The sequence below is a fragment of the Callithrix jacchus genome, chromosome 4 (genome assembly GCF_049354715.1).
Source record: "Callithrix jacchus isolate 240 chromosome 4, calJac240_pri, whole genome shotgun sequence".
Lineage (NCBI taxonomy): Eukaryota > Metazoa > Chordata > Mammalia > Primates > Cebidae > Callithrix > Callithrix jacchus.
This window is the reverse complement of record NC_133505.1, coordinates 102941625-102961713: the sequence shown is the minus strand read 5'-3', so window position 1 is coordinate 102961713 and position 20089 is coordinate 102941625. Positions and strand designations below refer to the sequence as shown.

At 37.8% G+C, this 20089-nt stretch overlaps 1 protein-coding gene across 33 annotated transcripts in view; it reads right to left on the bottom strand.

Annotated features, from left to right (window-relative positions):
* The window catches only part of KLHL32 (kelch like family member 32), a 204830-nt gene that overhangs the window by 112329 nt on the left and 72412 nt on the right, over nt 1-20089 (bottom strand). For 4 of the 33 annotated variants that reach the window (XM_078369840.1, XM_078369849.1, XM_078369854.1 and 1 more), the window contains one exon: nt 5930-6053. The exons of the other annotated variants lie outside the window; for them this stretch is intronic. The gene's annotated coding sequence lies outside the window, so the exon portion shown is untranslated. The remainder of the gene's footprint in view (nt 1-5929; nt 6054-20089) is intronic. 33 annotated transcript variants of the gene reach the window in all.

Genomic DNA, 20089 nt, shown 5'->3' with positions numbered 1-20089 from the left:
CTTGAATCAACAAAAGGAAATCTATTTTTAATGAAATATGCTGTTTCAAAAGGAAATTATGAAGTCATTTTAATTTGAAACACCCACACACACACACAAACACACACACACTCTTCATGTTCACAAGATCCTGTCCCACAGGTCATCAAAATCAGCCTTGTCCCACCACCATGTGCAGCTTCTATGACAGTAGCTATGTGGCTGCTCATTGGCAGCCAGGCAATTAATGCTTATTGAGTGTCCAGCAGGTGTAAGGCTCTCTAAGAGGCTATCTATAAAATGCCAGGTTGGCTACTTAATTTGGCTTTGCAGAATGTCAAGGCCATTATTAATGGTGTTACTTTTTCTGACTAAATGTAAAAGCTATTTCTTGAGTCCTCTTCTTAGTAGATGCTAACTAAATGATTAATCACCAGATACAAAGTGCACAGTGCCAACTGCTACTCACAGACAATAGTATAATATGACTTAGTTGAGAAACTGAGCACGTTTTTATCTCTGAATGATTTTTGTCAATTTCTACAGCTCCTTGAACTGTATTTCAAAAGTCACAATTGCTTTAAGACAAGAAGAGCCTATTGTAGCTTTTCAGGACTCTCTTCTGGACCAGATTATAGTATCTCTAGAGAGTTAGAAGTTGAAGGGAAGAGAGACCACAGTTACCACATTAGTTTCCCAATTAGTTAGCCAAGGAGTTTGCCTGGCTCCTAGTTCTCTAGTGGCCTAGGTGACACTATACATGCAGAACTAGGAGCCAGGCAAACTCCTTGGCTAACTGAACACCTAGGCCATCTGAGAAAACCGTGAAAAGCCTGCTAGGTCATAAATCTTTGGGACTCATACTTAAATCTCTGTTTTAGCAGTATGTATCACTAAGAATCCAATAAATTTTATGTTGAGGAATGGGTACAATTCTTATTGTCCTGGACAAAGTCTTAACTCAATCCAGCATTAACTCAAAAGTCCAAGACCATAGTTTCATCTAAGACAAGGCAAGTCCCTTCTGCCTATAAGCCTGTAAAATTAAAAGCATCCATTGTATCTACTTCCTAGATACAATGGAGGTATAAGCGTTGGGTAAATACACTCATTCCAAATGTGAGAAATTGGCCAAAACAAGGGGACTACAGTCCCATACAAGTTTGAAATCAAATAGGGAAGTCATTAAACCTTAAGGTTCCAAAATTATCTCCTTTGACTCTATGTCTCACATCCAGGGCACACTGATGCAAGAGGTGGGCTTCTACAGCCTGGGGCAGCCAACCCTGTGGCTTTGTAGGGCACAGTCCCCCTCCTGGCTTCTTTCACAGGCTGGCATTCAATATCTGCAGCTTTCCCAGTCACATGGTGCAAGCTGTTGGTGGAGCTACCATTCTGGGGTGTGGAGGACAGTAGCCCTCTTCTCACAGCTCCACTAGACAGTGCCCCCACGGGGATTCTGTGTGGTGGCTCTAACCCCACATTTTCCTTCTGCACTGCCCTAGCAGAGGTTCTCCATTAGGGCTCCACTTCTGCAGCAAATTTCTACCTGACATGCAGGTGTTTCCATACATCCTCCAAATTTAGGCAGAGGTTCCCAAACCTCAATTCTTGACTTCTGTGCACCCGTAGGCCCAACACCACACAGAAGCCTCCAAGGCTTGGGGCTTGTGCCCTTTGAAGCAATGATCTGAGCTGTACTTTTGCCCCTTTAAACCATGGCTGAGATGCAGGTCACTAAGTCCAGAGTCTGCACATAGTAATGGGGCCTGACCCACAAAACCATTTTTTCCTCATAGGCCTCTGGGCCTCTGATGGAAGGGGTGGCCACCGAGGTTTCTGACATACCCTAGGGACATTTTCCCCATGGACTTGGCATTAACATTCTGCTCTTTGTTACTTATGCAAATTTCTGCAGCCAGCTTGAATGCCTCCCTAGAAAATGGGGTTTTCTTTTCTATTGCATTGTCAGGCTGCAAATTTTCCAAACTTATATTTGCTTCCCATTTAAACATAAATTCCAATTTTAGATCATCTCTCTCACATTGAGAGTTCTGCATGTCTCTAGTGCAGTGGCAAAACTCTGGCAGTTTCTTTGCTAAAACATAGCAATAGTGACTTTTGAAGTTTCTCATTTCCATCTGAGACCACCTAGCCTGACCTTCATTGTCCTTATCACTATCAGCATTTTGGTAAACTCCATTCAATAAGTCTCTAGGAAGCTCCAAACTTTCCCACATCTTCCTGTCTTCCTCCGAGCTCTCCAAGTTGTTCCAACCTCTACCTGTTATCTAAAGTAGCTTCCACATTTTCAAGTATCTTTATAGTAGTACCCTACTCTCTGCAGTACCAATTTCCTGTATTAGTTCATTCTCACACTGCAATAAAGAAATACCCAAGACTGGATGATTTACAAAGGAAAGAGGTTTAATTGACTTACAGTTTCACATGGCTAGGGCGGCTTCAGGAAACTTACGATCATGGCAGAAGGCAAAGGGCAAGCAGAAGAGAGAAAAAGGGAGTGAAGGGGAAAAGGCCCCTTATAAAATCATTATTCACAAGGCAGCAGGAGAGAGAAAAAGTGAGTGAAGGGGAAAAGGCCCTTTATAAAATCATCAGATCTCCTCGGAAGTCACTATCATGAGAACACCATGGAGGAAACCGCCCCCATGATCCAATCACCTCCCACCAGGCTCCTCCCTCAACATATCGGGATCATGGGGATTAAACTGAGAAGAGATTTGGGTGGCGACACAGAGCTTAATCATATCACAACCTTTGCTCTCATACTGAGCTATTCAGCAGAGTAGGAGGCAGGTAAGAATGGGGTTGGGAATTTGACCTTTGGAGTCCAACAGACAAAGATTTGAGCCTTGGCTATATCCCTTATGAGTTATATGACCTTGACCAGGTTACTCTACTCTCCTAAGCCTCAGTTTTCATGAACACAAAATGAAGATACCTGCCTCAGAGAACTGTTGCATGGACAATGACAAAATGCAGATTATCTGGACAAGAGTAGACAATCAGAATTTGTCAAATGGGTCAATGAATTCTTTTTCTCTAAACGTCAGTAGTAGTGCCCATGAAGTCATATTTAAAATCTGTGTACTATTTCACTATTGTAGTATTCTTGAAACATTTTTGCATTGTGCAAACACCATTATGACACTTTTGAGTAGTAGCCCTAATATTTATATATTTATAAATTATATAGACACACTATATACCAATCTGTCACATATATTATAAAACAAACCCAAAGCAGAAATATAAAGTTGTTATAGTAATTTACAGATAGTTAAAAAAAAACACAGAGAGAAAATTTTCTCTCCATGCACCCTCAGGAGTACACAAACCCCTACTTGAGAGACCACTACACTTAGATTCAGTTTAAACTTTATAGTAACAAATTTATAAAATGACCATTTATCTCTTTTGACAAATATTGTTTGTGGCACAGGGGAAACGATCCAATTTAATAAGCCATGGCAAGTTGTAAAGTTGGCTTTATTCCCATAATATGCTGCTTTCTTCCTTTGCCTCAGTAGGTGATAATCATTTCAGCACTGGGAAAACTGAAAAATTAATGTAAATTCTGATTGGAGATATTTGTGGAACTTATGTGAAAAAATTCAATAACTTTTGAATAAACACTTAGGCTGTTTACTAAATGTTATTTTACCCTCTCATGGAATCAAAATGCCTTAACTGGGTATTTCATTGTTAGACCTGACATGGGTCCATGTGTGTATGTGTGTGTCTGCACATGTCTGGGGTGGGGAGATGAGGGTAACTTCAGGGACTTTCTTAGCAATAACAAAAACACTACCCAGCACTGGTGTAATTCTTTTTATTCTTTTCTAAGCACTGCCACTTATATTATCTCAGGTGATTTTTAAAATGTAATAACAAAACAGGTACTATTCTTTCCATTTTATGACAAAGAAACCAAGGCACAAAAGCTGAAGTGAGTTTCCTCATATAATGTGGCAAGTTAACAACAGAGAGAACATTCTAATAAAAAGTTATTTAACACTAGCTCATTGTACTTTTCTGATACCAAACTGCTGAAATATACTGGATATTAAAATCTACATCTTCTATGATGTGCAACTTTGCAAATATTTTTCTCATAAAGTACAAGGAATGTTATTTCTCACAAGAAAACATACAGTTTATTTTAAGAGCATTTACTGTATTTCAGTTACGTAAAGGCTAGGAGGGGTAAGCTATCCTTTTCTCACAAAATTACATGTTATGACATGTCTGCCATTTAAGGTTACAAAACTCACTGACCAAACACCATTTAGAGGCCCAGTGATATTTATTATTAACAAGAAAAGATGGCATTTTGAAAAAGGGCTCTTTTGGATTTAGAGTACTGAGGAAGGAACAGTAAAAAAATATAGTTTCTATTATTTTCAGCAACCATCTCTTGCAGGATTCAAAGAACATGTCTCCTATTCTTAAAAAAACAGCAGTTTTATAACCAAAACAATAACAATAATAATAAAGTTTTCTACATTAAAAGTCAAATCCTCTGACTCTTTTCTGATAATCTGCTTTGACATAAAGGAACCCAATTACCTCTTAGATGAGAGCCCCTATATATCGTTTAACTGCTCTTCGAATCTGAGACCTATGATTGAATTTCATTTCTCAACATTTTCCAGTAGCATTTATGAGATCAGGATTACAGAAATGATAGTAAGCAAAGCTACGTCGGAAAATTCACAAAAATTATCAAGGAAAAATTCACTGCAGCTAGCAGTTGTTAAGATGCCTGTATTAGTTTCCTTGCTGCTGTGATAGTACCACAAACTTCATGGTTTAAAATAACACAAATCTATTTAATAGTTCCGGAAGTTGAAAGTCCAAAATGGGTCTCACTGGGCTAACATCAAGGTGTCATAAGGGCTGTATTCTTTCTGGAGGCTTTAGGGAGAATTGTTTCCTTGTCTTTTCTGGCTTATGGAAGTCGCTCATTTCATGGTCTCCTTCTTCAAAGCCAACAATCACAATGCTCCAGCCTCTGCTTCTGTCTTCACTTCTCCTCCACCTCCTCTGCTTCCCTCCTTGGGACTTTGTGATTACATTGGGGCCAGCCACATAATCTAGGATAGTATTGCCACCTCAAGGTCCATCACTTAATTATTACAGGCTCCAGAAATTAGGACATGGACATCTTTGGGCAGGGGTTCTATTATTTTTCCTACTATAATGCTAAATAGTTAATGGCAAACATGAACAGAGAGTACCCTGAGTCCCACACAGTTTGGTATAATGGGAAATGTAGGGGGTTTGGAGGCATGTGTGCCTAGTCCGGGGTTTAGACTCCAGCATCAGCAGTTATGTGACTGATTACAAATTATTCAGTGTTTAGCAAACTTAATTTCATCAACTGTAAAGTTGTTGTAATATCTACATTTAAGGTTTATTGGGGGGATTAAACAAAGTAACAAATGTGAATACAACTAGGACTGAGGCTAGCAAAGAAAGAAAGAAAGGTTTGTAATAAATGACAATTTACCTTCCTTTCCATGTTTAGGATTTGCAGCTTGAATAACAATCATTATTTCCTTAGTAAGAAATGTATTCATTTTCTGGCCTATCCTTGCACCGTCAATATCATTTTCTACTATGACATTTTAAATAATTTTATTTCAGCATGTACATAAGTAGGAGATAAGTTTGCAATGACTTGGATGCTTAATTTTAATTCATGACAAATGATCACTCTGAATATGTATCTATTTTGTGCACTACAGTGAATTGGGGTTTTAGATGAATTTATAGAGGTTTTAAATGTGATGGCAAGGAAATTCAACATTTTTATAATTGAATAGTTTTCTCTGCCCTTTTAAAGTGACCTTTCTCATTCATTATGTAAAAAGGCACAAATTTCCTTTTATTATAGCTTTGAGATTCACTTCCACTATACACATACCTGTGATTAGTAATTAATAATTGTCATCAACATTAGAAAGCTTGTCTCATTCCAACCATTAGGGCACAATTCACTGACTTCTCTAGATAATTTATCACAAAGCTTCTTAAAAGGTGACTTTTGCCTGAAATATGAAGATATGGTTCCTGTTATTTTCAGCGACCATCTCTCTCAGGATTCAAAGAAGAACATGTCTCCTATTCTTGAAAATCAGCAATTTTATTAAATGACCTCAAGTGCTAACCTAGTAGAATTTAATGTGAACTTGGCTAGATAAGAGATAAATGACCTAGCAATGATATCATGGCATATACGATAACTCCCGCATGTCCAAACGCTGCCCCTCCTCCCAGCTACCACTCATGACACAATAATGGTCCATTCTGAAGCTCTCATTTACCATCTAGAAATAAAACCTTCTTCTGAGTAGGCTATTAGGTATAGCAGGTATAAGTGTTAAAGTTCAGAAAATTCTTCCACACCTCCACTAATATTTGCTTCCCCCTGCTGGACAATCTCCAGTAAAGAATAGTAAACTTGGTACTCCAAATTTCTAAGTTGCTGTCCAAAATACTCAGTGAAACTAATGACTGTTTTACTACTTGGGAAAAAAAAATGCCTAATAAGATATATAAAGGAATGTGGCTTTTATTCTTCTAAGTACTTTAGTTAGATTCAAAAGTTCTCACTATTTCTTTCCCTAGGTATCAAGATTTGAGGTCATTTGATGATATTTGTTTTTCAACATTAGGAGCAAAATACAGCACACAGCAGAATCTTAGCAAGTATTTTTTTAGGAAAACCTTTTTATAGTTCTTCACTCATACACACACAAAATTGAGGAAAGATGAGGGATAAATTCTTCAACATCTAAAATAACAAGATGATATATAATCAGAAATAGTTAAGGGGAACAATGCACTATACGGGATTCAATTTATGAACTTTTCTAAGGATTTAAATGGTGTTGATAAATGTTTAAAAAAATATTTGCTACACCTATTATCTGCAAAGTCCAGGGCTGAGTATTCAGCTCTGATGAGGGGGACAAGGAGAAACAGACATATGAACAAGTCCTGACTCTTCTAATACATCAGCCCTGCTCCACGAGCCCTACCAGAGCCAAGCACCATTGGTGCTGCAACTGCTATCTTCTCTCTCTACTCATTCTGTTGATACTTCCATTGCTTCTATCACCTTCCACTGATTGATAATCTGCAGTGAACCAGGAGCATGGCATACAGTGTCCTATAAATATTTTTCTGTATGCTCACTTTTTTTTTGTCAAATCAGTGCCTGATCCTTTTATTTACCCTAAGTCTAGGGAAAACCCAGTAGCTTGGTTTAAGCCTTTTCAGTTTGTTTATTGTCTTTCCTCTGTGTAAGGCTAAACAGAAGTATTCAGAGTCCTCCAGGCTGCGGGATGGAGACACAGGAGCCTCTGTGTGGGGCCCTCTCACTGACAATGCCCCTCAGTCTCCAGAGCTGGTATCAAAGCTCTTTCAAGGAGAATGCAAATTACCTCCCTTCCTGGCCTTAATTCTAGTGTCTCAAAAATGTATCATCTACACATACATTTTAAGATGCTATAATTAAGGTCAAGAAGTCCCTTACATGTTTTTAAAACTGCTCTTATATATTAAACAGACTGATGCTTTGGTAGGTATGAGCATGAAATACAGGCAGTCTTCCCTTCTACTGTCCAGCAAGATCCCATTTTACTTCCATCGAATAGCGAATTCAAAGCAGTAAGCAAATTATGTTCAAAACAGTAAACTAGCATATACAACAATAACCACAACAACAGCAGCAAGGCACGTAAATATCCTCCCTTTCACAATATACAATGCAAAGGAACATCTCACATGCATTTTTTCCAATCCCATACACAACTTTCCAAACATTTCACACTCCATTTATACAAGTGCTCAACTGCAAATTCAAACAGAAGCAACAACATGGCCAGTAAATCCTAAAGTGTCAATAGTGAAGAGAGTTTTAGGTGTCCAGAAAGCCAATGTGTTGAAAAGATTGAACATTTACATTTGAAAACCAAAGACTTGGGAAAAATTATTTCAAAATTAAAGAAACATTTCAATTTAAAATATAGATGAAATTGGTAAAAATTGTCTCCACTGAATAGCCTTAAAAATACTGTTTCTTGACAGAATTTTGGTTTATGAACCAAAACTCTGCTCCATTGTGCTTGAAAACTAGACACCATCACCAACACCAGTAAACCATCAATTTAACACCTAGTATGTTTCAGACCCTTGGTTTGCAACTGACATTTATCTTGTTTACTTTCTACGTTAGCCCCTTGAAGCAACAATTCATCTGCTTTTACAATTGGAGAAGAAAATAAAACTTAGTGATATAAAGCCACTTGCCCAAGGACACAGCCAGAAAGTATGTAAACAGAGATGTTATAAATCAGATTGGTCTCAGTCTAAAACTATATTTCCCTTCTAATTAATTATCTTATAAAAATGTGGCTGGGGAGCCAAAATGGCTGGCTAAACAGAGCCAGAAGGAACATCTCCCATCGAGAGACAGGGATAGAGGGAAGACTGAAACATTCTGAGCAGATCTTCAGAGGTAAGGCAAGGAGTAGATGGAAGGAAGACGCAGATGCTGGGCTGAAGGGGAAGGATGCTAGGAACCCTGCACAAGACTACTGAGCAAGTGGCCTCATTCCTGGGCCCCAGCATCTCCTGGGGAAGGAGTGAGTTGAACAGGTGAGGTATGGCCTGCTCTCACCATGGATCTCCAGAATCCTAGCAGCAGGAAACCTCATGACCTCCACAGACACTTAGCCTGGCAGAGAGAGCTTCCTGGAAAGGTGGCAGAAGCAGGACTCTAACCTGTGCACAGCCCAGACGTTTGGCATGGAAGTGGCTGCAGTGGAGCACAGCCAGGGACGCCCATGGTCCTTTAGGAGACATTAGCCTAGGGGTGACTGTCAGACCTGGACACAGCAGGGTGGTCTTCCCTGTGAGATGGGGCTAGTCTGATCTGAGCATTACCCTGTCTTCTGGCTTCTCCTAGGGCTCCAGCCTGGTTGCACCCACTTGTAGTGTAGCCTCAGATGCCCAAACAAGGTACTTCCTGGAAAACTTCATCATAGCTCCTTTGCTGGCAGACTGCACCTGACTGTGAGAGAGTTCCAGTGCACTGGTCCCAGCTGAAGCATACAAGGCTGCCACAACCTTCCTCCACTGGAACCTACCCCTCCTGGTGTTAACACACCCTGACACCAAACCTCATGCCACCACCACCAGCACCAATGCCAGGCAACCTGATCCCCCAGTACCTGGACCCTGACATGCCACTACCACTGTAACCACCTGCATAAGCAGGTGCAGGAATGCCGCTGCCTGCTTCCACCACTGCTGCCCTGCTTCCACTGGTCCCAAGCCCCAAGCAATTCTCATACACACTGTACATTGCTGCAGTTGCTGGCATGTGCAAGCAAGCACAAATCCCACTGCCAACACCTTGATGAAGTGATTTAGTGGGCACCCTACATTAAGTGTTGTGGCCAGCAGACTGTGAACACTTTGGCCCCTCCAGTGCAGCAGGTTCCTAACCTTTAGGGGCCAGAGAACCATGCTAGGGGCCTACTGCCAGCCCCACAGAGTTAGATCACACAGCCCAGGAGTGCTAAGCTGAGTCTTGGCTTCATAAAATCTTCCAGAAATTAGGTGAGTTGACTGAACCTACCTTATAGCACAATCAAATTCCAAGGGTATAAAAGATGAAAAAGCAAAAAACCACATCCAAGGGATAGCAACTTGAAAGACCAAAGAAATATCAGCCCACACAGGTGAGGAAGAACCAGAGCAGGAACTGTGGCGACTCAGAAAGCCAGAGGGTCTTCCTACCTTTAACCAGCCACACTAGTTCATCAGCAATGGTTCTTAACCAGGTTTAAATGACTCAAATGACACATATAAAATTCAAAATATGGATAGGAACAAAAATCATCCATATGCAAGAGAAAATAAAAACCCAATCCAAGAGAGTTAAGAAATACAATAAAATGATACAGGAGAAAAAGATGAAATGGCCACTTTAAGAAATGATCTGATAGAGCTGAAAAACTCACTTCTAGGATTACATAATACAGTCCCAAGTACTAATGGCAGAATTGACAAAGCCAAAGAATCTCAGAACTTGAAGACCAGTTCTCCAAAATATTTCAGTCAGACAAAAATTAATAAAAACGAATAAAAAAGAATTAGCAAAACCTCCAAGAAATATAGGATAATGTAAAGAGACCAAATCTACAATTCATTAGCATGTCTAAAAGAGAGAAAGACAAAACAAGCAACTTGGAAAACATATTTGAAGATATCTTTTGTGAAAGTTTTCCCAACCTTGCTAAGGAGACCAATGCTAAAATTCAGGAAATGTGGAGAACCCCCATATCTGTGAGACACTATATGAGATGTCCATCCCCAAGACACATAGTCCTCAGATTCTATAAGGTAGATACGAAAGAAAAACTCTTAAAGGCATTTAGAGAGAAGGCGTTAGCATCTAAAAAGAGAACACCATCAGGTTAACAGTGGACCTGTCATCAGAAGCCCTACAAGTAGTAGAGTTTGGGGGCCTATATTCAGCATTCTTAAAGAAAAAAATAATCCAACAAAGAATTTCATAGCTAGCCAAACTAAGCTTCATAAGCAAAGGGGAAATAAGATCCTTTTTAGATAAGCAAATGCTACAGGAATTCATTACCATGAGATCTGCCTTATAAGAAGTCCTTAAAGGAATGCTAAGTATGAAAACAAAAGACCATTACTGGCCCCCATAAAAACACACTTAAGTACATAGCCCACTGACATTATCGAGCAACTGCAGGATCAAGTCTGCATAATAACCAGCTAACAACACGAAGACAGGATCAAACCCATACATATCAATATTAACTTTAATGTAAATGGTAGAAATGTCCACATAAAAGGCACAGAATGATAACTTAGATAAAGAAGCAAGACCCAACTGTATGCTGGCTTCAAGAAGCCCATCTCACATGCAAGTAACTCCCATAGGCTCCAAGTAAAGAAATGGAGAAAAATCTACCAAGAAAAGCAGGGCTTTCTATTCTAATATCAGACAAAAAAAGACTATAAATCAACAACAATATAAAAAGACAAAGAAGAGCATTACCTAATGGTAATGGATTCAATTCAACAAAAAGACCTAACTATCCTAAATATGTACGCACTTAACACAAGGGCATCCAGATTCATAAAGCAAGTTCTTAGAGACCTATGAAGAGACCTAGATTACTAAACAATAATAATGAGAGACTTAAACACTCCACTGACAGTATTAGATTATTGAGGCAAAAATCTAACAAAGATATTCAAGACCTATACTGAGCACTTGACCAAATGGAACTAACAGACATCTACTGAACTTTACACCCCAAAACAAGAGAATATACATCCTTCTCTTCTGCACATATGACATACTCTAAAATCAACCATACATTTAGCCAGAAAACAATCCTCAGAAATTTAAAAAAACTGAAATCATACCAACCACATTCTCAGAGCACACTCTAATAGAAAAGAAATTAATACTAAGAAGATCTCTCAAAACCATACAATTAGATAGAAATTAAATGATCTGTTACAGAATGACTTTCGGGTAAACAGCAAAATTAGGGCATAAAGAAAGAAATTCTTTGGGCCGGGCGCAGTGACTCATGCCTGTAATCCCAGCACTTTGGGAGGCTGAGGCTGGTGGATCACAAGTCAAGAGATCGAGACCATCTTGGTCAACATGGTGAAAATACAAAAAAAATTAGCTGGGCATGGTGGTGCGTACCTGTAATCCCAGCTACTCAGGAGGCTGAGGCAGGAGAATTGCCTGAACCCAGGAGGCGGAGGTAGCAGTGAGCCAAGATTGCACCATTGCACTCCAGCCTGGGTAACAAGAGCGAAACTGCATCTCAAAAAAAAATAAATTATTTGAAACTGAGAATAAACTCACCACATACCAGAATCTCTGGGACACAGCTAAAGCAGACTGAAGAAGAATGTTTATAGTGCTAAATGCCCAAATAAAAAATTTAGAAATATCTCAAATTAACAGCCTAACATTACACCTAGAAGAAATAGAAAAAGAGCAGCAAACAACCCATAAAGCTAGCAGAAGACAAGAAATAATCAAAATCAGAGATGCAAAAAAAGTACAAGAGTTCAACAAATCCAGAAGTTTGCTTTTTGAAAGAATAAATAAGAGACCACTAGCTAGAGTAATAAAGGAAAAAAGAGAGAAGATCCAAATAAAAACAAATAGAAATGACAAAGGGGACATTACCACTGATTCCGCAGATATGCAAAATACCTTCAGAGACTATTATGAACACCTCTAGGCACAAAAACTAGAAAACCTAGAAGAAATTAATGAATTCCTGGAAACTTACAATCTTCTAAGACTGAACCAGGAAGAAATTGAAATCCTAACAGATGAAAAATGAGTTTCAAATTTAAATCAGTAATAAAAAACCTACCAAGCAGAAAAAGCCCAGAACCAGACAGATTCACAGCCAAATACTACCAGGTGTACACAAAGTGATGATACCATTCCCACTGAAACTATTCAAAAAATTGAGGAGGATGGACTCCCCCTAAACCACTCTATGAGAACAGCATCATCCTGATACCAAAACCTGGCAGAGCCATAACAACAACAACAACAACAAAAAAAAAAGCAGGGTGGGGAGATGAGAGAGAGAAAACTTCAGGCCAATATCCTTGATGAACACAGTCTCAAAAATACACAACAAAATACTAACAAATTAATCCAGCAGCACATCAAAAAGTGAATGCATCACAATCAAATGGGCTTTATCCTTGGGAAGCAAGGTTGGTTCACCACATGCAAACCAATTATTGTGACTCATCACATAAACAAAACTAAAACCAAAAACCTTAAGATTTTCCTAATAGATGCATAAAAGACTTCTGATGAAATTAGATATCCCTTCATGTTAAAAAAACAAACAAAAGTAGGCACTGAAGGAACATACCTCAAAATAATAACAGCCATCTACAACAGAGCCTCAGAAAACATACTAAATGGGCAAAAGCTGGAAGCATTCCCCTTGAGAACAGGAACAAGATAAGAATGGCCACTCTCACCACTTCTATTCAACATAGTACTGGAAGTCCTAGCCAGAGCAATCAGGAAACAGAAAGAAAGAAAAGGCATCCAAATAGGAAGAGAGGAATTAAACTATCCCTGTTTGCAGATGATGTGATTCTATACTTAGAAAACCCCACACAGTCTCTGCCAAGAAGTGCCTACATCTGATAACCTCAGCAAAGTTTCAGAATACAAAATCAGTGTACAAAAATCAGTAGCAATTCTATACACCAACAACATCCAAGCTGAAAGCCAAATAAAGAACTCAGCTGCATTCAAAATCGCAATAAAAAGAATAAAATACCTAGGAATACAACTAACCAGGGAGGTAAAAGACCTCTACAAGATTCACAAAACACTGCCCAAAGAAATCAGAGACAACACAAATAGAAAAACATTCTATACTCATAAATAGGAAGAATCAATACTGTTAAATGGTAATACTTCCTAAAGCAAATTAAATTCAGTTCTATTCCTATCAAACAACCAATGATATTTTTTTTTTAATTGCATTTTAGGTTTTGGGGTACAGGTGCAGAACATGCAAGATAGTTGCATAGGTACACACATGGCAGTGTGTTTTGTTGCCTTTCTCCCCTTCACCCACATTTGTCATTTTTCCCCAGGATATCCCTCCCCAGCTCCCCCACCGCTGTCCCTCCCCTATTCCCCCCAATAGGCCCCAGTGTTTAGTACTCCCTTCCCTGTGTCCATGTGTTCTCATTTTTCATCACCCGCCTATGAGTGAGAATATGCGGTATTTCATTTTCTGTTCTTGTGTCAGTTTGCTGAGAATGATGTTCTCCAGATTCATCCATGTCCCTACAAACGACAGGAACTCATCATTTTTGATTGCTGCATAATATTCCATGGTGTATATGTGCCACATTTTCCCAATCCAGTCTATCATCGATGGGCATTTGGGTTGGTTCCAGGTCTCTGCTATTGTAAACAGTGCTGCAATGAACATTCGTGTGCATGTGTCCTTATAGTAGAACGATTTATAGTCTTTTGGATATATATCCAGTAATGGGATTGCTGGGTCAACCAATGATATTCTTCACAGAATTAGAAAAAACTATTTTAAAATTCATATGGAACCAAAAGAGAGCCTGAATAGCCAAACAAAAAAGAACAAAGTTTGAGGCCTCACATTAAATAACTTTAAAATATACTACAAGGCTACAGTAACCAAAACAGCATTATACTGATACAAAAACAGACACATAGACCAATGGAACAGAATACAGAACCCAGATATATAAAGCCACACATCTACAACCATCTGATCTTTGATAAAGTCAACAAAAAAAAAAGCAATGGGAAAATGACTCCCTATTCAATAAATGGTGCTGAGATAACTGGCTAGCCATATGCAGAACAGTGAAACTAGACCCCCTTCCTTATACCATATACAAAAACTAAACTCAAGTGGATTAAAGACTTAAATGCAAAACCTAAAACTATAAAAACCCTGGAAGATAATCTAGGAAATATTATTTTGGACATGGGCCCTGGCAAACATTTTCATGACAAAGGTGCTGAAAGCAATTGCAACAAAACCAAAAATTGACAAACAAGACCTAATTAAATTAAATAGTTTCTGGAGAGCAAAAGAAACTATCAACAGAGTAAACAGACACTATACAGAATGGGAGAAAATTTTTATAAACTATATATCCAACAAAGGTCTACTATCCAGAATCTATAGGGAACTCAAACAAATTAACAAGCCAAAAACAATAAACTCCATTAAAAAGGGGATAAGGACATGAACAGACACTTTTCAAAAGAAGACATACAACAAGCATATGAAAAAATGCTCATCATCATTAATCATTTGAGAAATGGAAATCAAAACCATAATGAAGTACCACCTTATGGCAGTCAGAATGGCTGTAATTAAAAAGTCAGAAAATAACAGGTGTCAGCAAGGTTGCAGAGAAAAGGGATTGCTTATACATTGCTGTGGGAATGTAAATTAGTTTAGCCATTGTGGAAAGACCTGTGTCGATTTCTCAAAGAACTTAGAACTAACATTTGACCCACAATCTTATTACTGGGTACATATCCAAAGGAATATAAGAATATTCATTCTACCATAAAGACACATGCATGTTCAATGCAGCACTATTCATGATAGCAAAGACATGAAATCAACCTAAATGCTCATCAATGGTAGACTAAATAAAGGAAATGTAGTACATATTCACAATGGAATATGTACTACTCTTTTTCACGTAACCATAAAAATGAAAGAGATCATGTCCTTTGCAGAAACATGGATGAAGCTGGATGTCACTACTGTAGTAAACTTACGCAGGAACAGAAAACCAAATACTGCACGATTTCATTTACCAGTAGGAACTAAACACTGAGTACACATGAACATAAAGAAGGGAACAATAGACAGTGGGGCCTACTTGAGGGTGTAGGGTGGGAGGAGGCTGAAGATAAAGAAACTGCCTATTGCATGCTATGCTTATGATCTGAGTAATGAAATAATCTATACTCCAAACTCCTGTGACACACAATTTACCTATATAACAAACATGCATATATACTCTGATCCTAAAAGTGTAAAAAATAATAAATAAATAAAAATATGGGGTCTTCATTGAGTTCGAAATATATTTGCTTTCGCTCTTAAGCTGTATTATTTATATTTTTAAATTATGCTTTTTTCTTGAAATATTTTAAAGTAAAATTATTCATCAGCTAGGGATTCCCAGAAGCAAGTCAAAGAACTGGTAGAATGAGTAAAGTAAATTGCCTTCTCTAATGTGGGCAGGCTTCATCCAATTGGCCATAGAATAAAAGGCTAACTGAAAAAAGAATTCCTTCTCTCTGCCTGGCTGTCTTTGAGCTGGGACATTGTTCTTATCCTACCTTTAGACTTTTACTCAGACACTTACACCAGTATCTCTCGTAGTTTAGGCCTTCAGACTTTGACTAGAAGTATACCACCAGCTCTCTTGGGTTTCCAACGTACCAACTGTAGATTCAATGACCTCTCAGCTTGCATAATCATGTAAGCCAATTCTTTACAGTAATCTAACCTACCTACCCACCTACCTACCTATCTATCATCTATTTCTCTTTGTTATGTTTTCTTGAAGAACTCACACTCAATTAGTGTCCAATTTTTCTCTTTTGTAACAGCATCAGTATAACACCCTGCTTAGGCATATTCATATGTCCAGATGAATGTCAATAACCTTTAACAAAAGAGCCAGTCAGATAATCTTCAGAATGCTACTCTCCATCTAAAAATATCTACTTTTGTTATCTTAGAATGACGCACCTTTGACACTAAGACCTGACAGAACATGACTGTTGTCTGTTCTTCAAAGGAATACATTTTGTTTTTACAACTTAATAGTTCAGTATTGGGCAATACAGGGAGACCCTGTCTCTACAAAAAGTGAAAAAAATAGCCAAGTGTGGTGGCACACACCTGTGGTCCCACCCAGCTACCCATGAGGGTGAGGTGTGAGGATCACTTGAGTCTGGGAGACTGCGGCGACGGTGAGCATAATTGTGCCACTGCACTTCAGTCTGAGTGACAAAGACCCTGTCTCAAAACAACAAACAAAAACCCTTCACTGAAAGGTCACATTTCTTAAAAACAATAAAACAATTATGAGACAGTTGTAAAGGACCTACAATATTTTTTCTTTGATTTAAATATTTAATTAATAAACTGTATGTTTTAGACCAGTTTTAGGTTCACCAGTAAAACTGAGGAGAAAGTATAGAGTTCCACATAGTTCCTTCCCCCTACAAGCACAACCTACTCCATCAACTTGCCCCACCAGTATGATAAAACTGCCGAACCAACATTTACACATCATTATCCACCAAATCCATAGTTTACAGTAGGGTTCATTCCTGGTGTTGTACATACTATGGGTTTTTATAAATGTATGATTACCTGTATCCATGATTACAGTATCATACAGAATGATTTCACTGCCTTAAATATACCTTGTGCTCCATCCGTTATCCCTCCTTCTCTCAAGTCTCTGCCAACCACTGACCTTTTATTGTCTTCATAGTTTTGCCTTTCCAGAATGTCATAGAGTTGGATTCATAGAATAGTCTTTTTAGACTGGCTTGATTCACTTTGTAATATAAATTCAAGTTTCCCTCATGCATTTTCATAACTATATAGCTCATTTCTTTTTATTACAGATATTCCATTTTATGAACATACCATAGTTTACATATTCACCTACTGAGGGACATCTTGGTTGTTCCACATTTTGGAAATTATGTCCAATATTTTTTAGAAAATGTTTTCTAGTGATTAGAATAAAAATTAAAATGTATCTCAAAGTAATAGTGACAGAATTATTAGAAAGAAACCCATTCTTGCAAGTTTTATTTGATATCTAGAAAATGGCAGAAGTATTTTCAATAGAAATTATAATCATATTTATTACCTCACAATGAAAGCATGAATGTTGTCTAAAAATGAAATCATGTTTGTCTATACTGTATATTATTTCTATCAGGTCTCCTTAAAGTAATCTGTCTATAAACTACTCCTTAAACATCTGGGACAAGATCAGAAATCCTAACCAGCATACAAATAAACTTACTACATGCTTCCTCAAGAAAGACTTCCTGTGAAAAAATGACTATTGAACTGACCCAGTGTGTCACGATGCAGCTCATTTACACTGTGTAGCTCATCACCATGGACAGTTAACAGGCATTTTGCAGACTGGCACTTATCCATGGACCACACTTTGAGTAACATCAATCAATAGTTTTCCATATAACACCTTTAAAGTTTGCCTTCCTTTCTGAACTCTCTAAGGAAACCACCTTCTTGAATTTTTCTGAATCCCCCTCAGTCGTCTGCAGAATATGTCAACCTCATGAAACCCTTTCCTTTTCTGGCTTTGATTAAAATGTACACCTTGCTTATGTTTTGATCTTTGACTTTTCCTTCTTTGTCCCGTTAGCCATCTTTGCATTCTTTTTCCTCCACCCAAGTAAGGGCGTCCTTTAGGCTCTGATCACAGACATTCTTTTCCTGCTCTCTTTCCCTCCACATGTACAGTCTCTATTCCTGAAGTGTCAATAATCATCTCTATGCAGAAGCTGTAGTGGAGATGTTTTAGAAGCCCTTGCAACATTCAGCACAAACTTCTTTGCATGTAGCAGATGCTCAGTAAATATCTATGAAATTTAGATAATGGTGAATTATGTACATGTGGTTTATTTGTTCTTACCACATTAAAAACTATAATAAAGAAGCACATTCATTCAGGAAGTACCAATGGCTACTGTAATAAAAATATTAAATAAAATATCAATACTAACTAAAATCTAAAAAATTAAAACTCAAATGTTTGAAAAACATTTAAAATAAAAATGTTAGAGGCAAGTCATCTTATAGCTTCACAGAGAAAAATAAAGTTATCATCAGAAAAAGAAAATTGCACGGAAAAATAATCCTAATACCTGGATTTTTATCTTTTTATATTGTCAGGAATTGTTAACTTCAAAATCCCATCAAATATGGTGAAAACAGATGAGTACAATCTGCAAATAAATTATTATCTTGCTGTTTTCCCATCAAAATTCAAATGAAAATGGAAATTAGCTCTTTTTTTTTTTTTGAGACAGTCTTACTCTGTCAATCAGGCTGGAGTACTGTGACACAATCATAGCTCACTGAAGCCTCAACTTCCCAGGGTCAAATAATCCTCCCACCTTAGCCTCCCAAGGAGCTAGGAGTACAGGTGCACATGACCATGCCCAGCTAATTTTCTAGTTTTGTTTTTTTTTTGTAGAGATGGGATGTCCCTATGTTGCACAGGTCTCCAACTCGTGAACTCAAATGATCCTCCAGCCTCAGCCTCCTAAAGTGTTGAGATTACTGGCATGAGTAACCATGCCCCAGAAAAAAATACTTTTTGAAAGCAGCATGCATTTGTATTACTTTCCCAAGCCTTGTTAATCCACCCATTAGAAGCCTCCTTAATTTTTTTTTTCTTCTTAGGATCTTCATAATATCTTCAAAGGTAATAAAACCTCATCTACTAGCTGTATTCTCCAATTTCTAACTAACATTGTTCTAGTTCTTAATGATTTCTACAAACAGAATTTATAAAATTAAGTGTAAGCCAAAAGTATTCATTTGATGGAAAATAATGATCAGCTTACCATATAATGCATAATTCAAATACCATAAGAATGATACTCTGATGCCTCTGTGATTAATATGTGAAATACAGATGCCAGAGAATGAAAAGAATATGACAGTATGCAAATATGCAAGAATTAGCAATGCTGTTCTTTTCAGCATAAACTCCCACTTATCACAAGACTCAGTAGTGCTTGCTTGGCCTCAAGCAAAGTAACTAATCACAGGGCAGGCCAGTGTAAAATTGACTAAAGAAAATATTGAACACCATGAGATTTAATTTTAGTGACATTCATGCACCAATTAGATAACTGCAGAGTAATGCTTTGCTATTTAGGACAGTAGTATATATTTACATGCTTACAGTAATCATCAAAAAGCTACACTAAAAATAATCACTATATGTACTAAAGAACTTGAGGTCATTTTACCATTATTTTTATTAATCTTTTTTTCTGAAAAAGAGATTTAGTGTAGGTTGTTCCAAGTTAAAATTTAATTTTTGAGAACTGTTTTAATCAGAATGTGACAATATTCCTGCAGATCAAATAAGCAGATTCTAATTACAGCATCAAGCCCAGGGACTGCTTAGTATGTACCCAGAAGAAAGCTGTAACATAGATGACTTAATTAAAGACTGAAACCGACTACTAAAGTCTTTTAATATTCATATAGTATTCGACAGTTTACAAAGAATATTTAAGCAAAAGATAATTTACTGGAAGTATACTGGAGGTTTACAGACTCAGTGGAGGTTGAGGAACAGGCTAGGAATAAGGCAGAAGGCTACAGTCTTGGGGGCAGGAAGCAAAATAATTGTCAATGTTATGCTACCA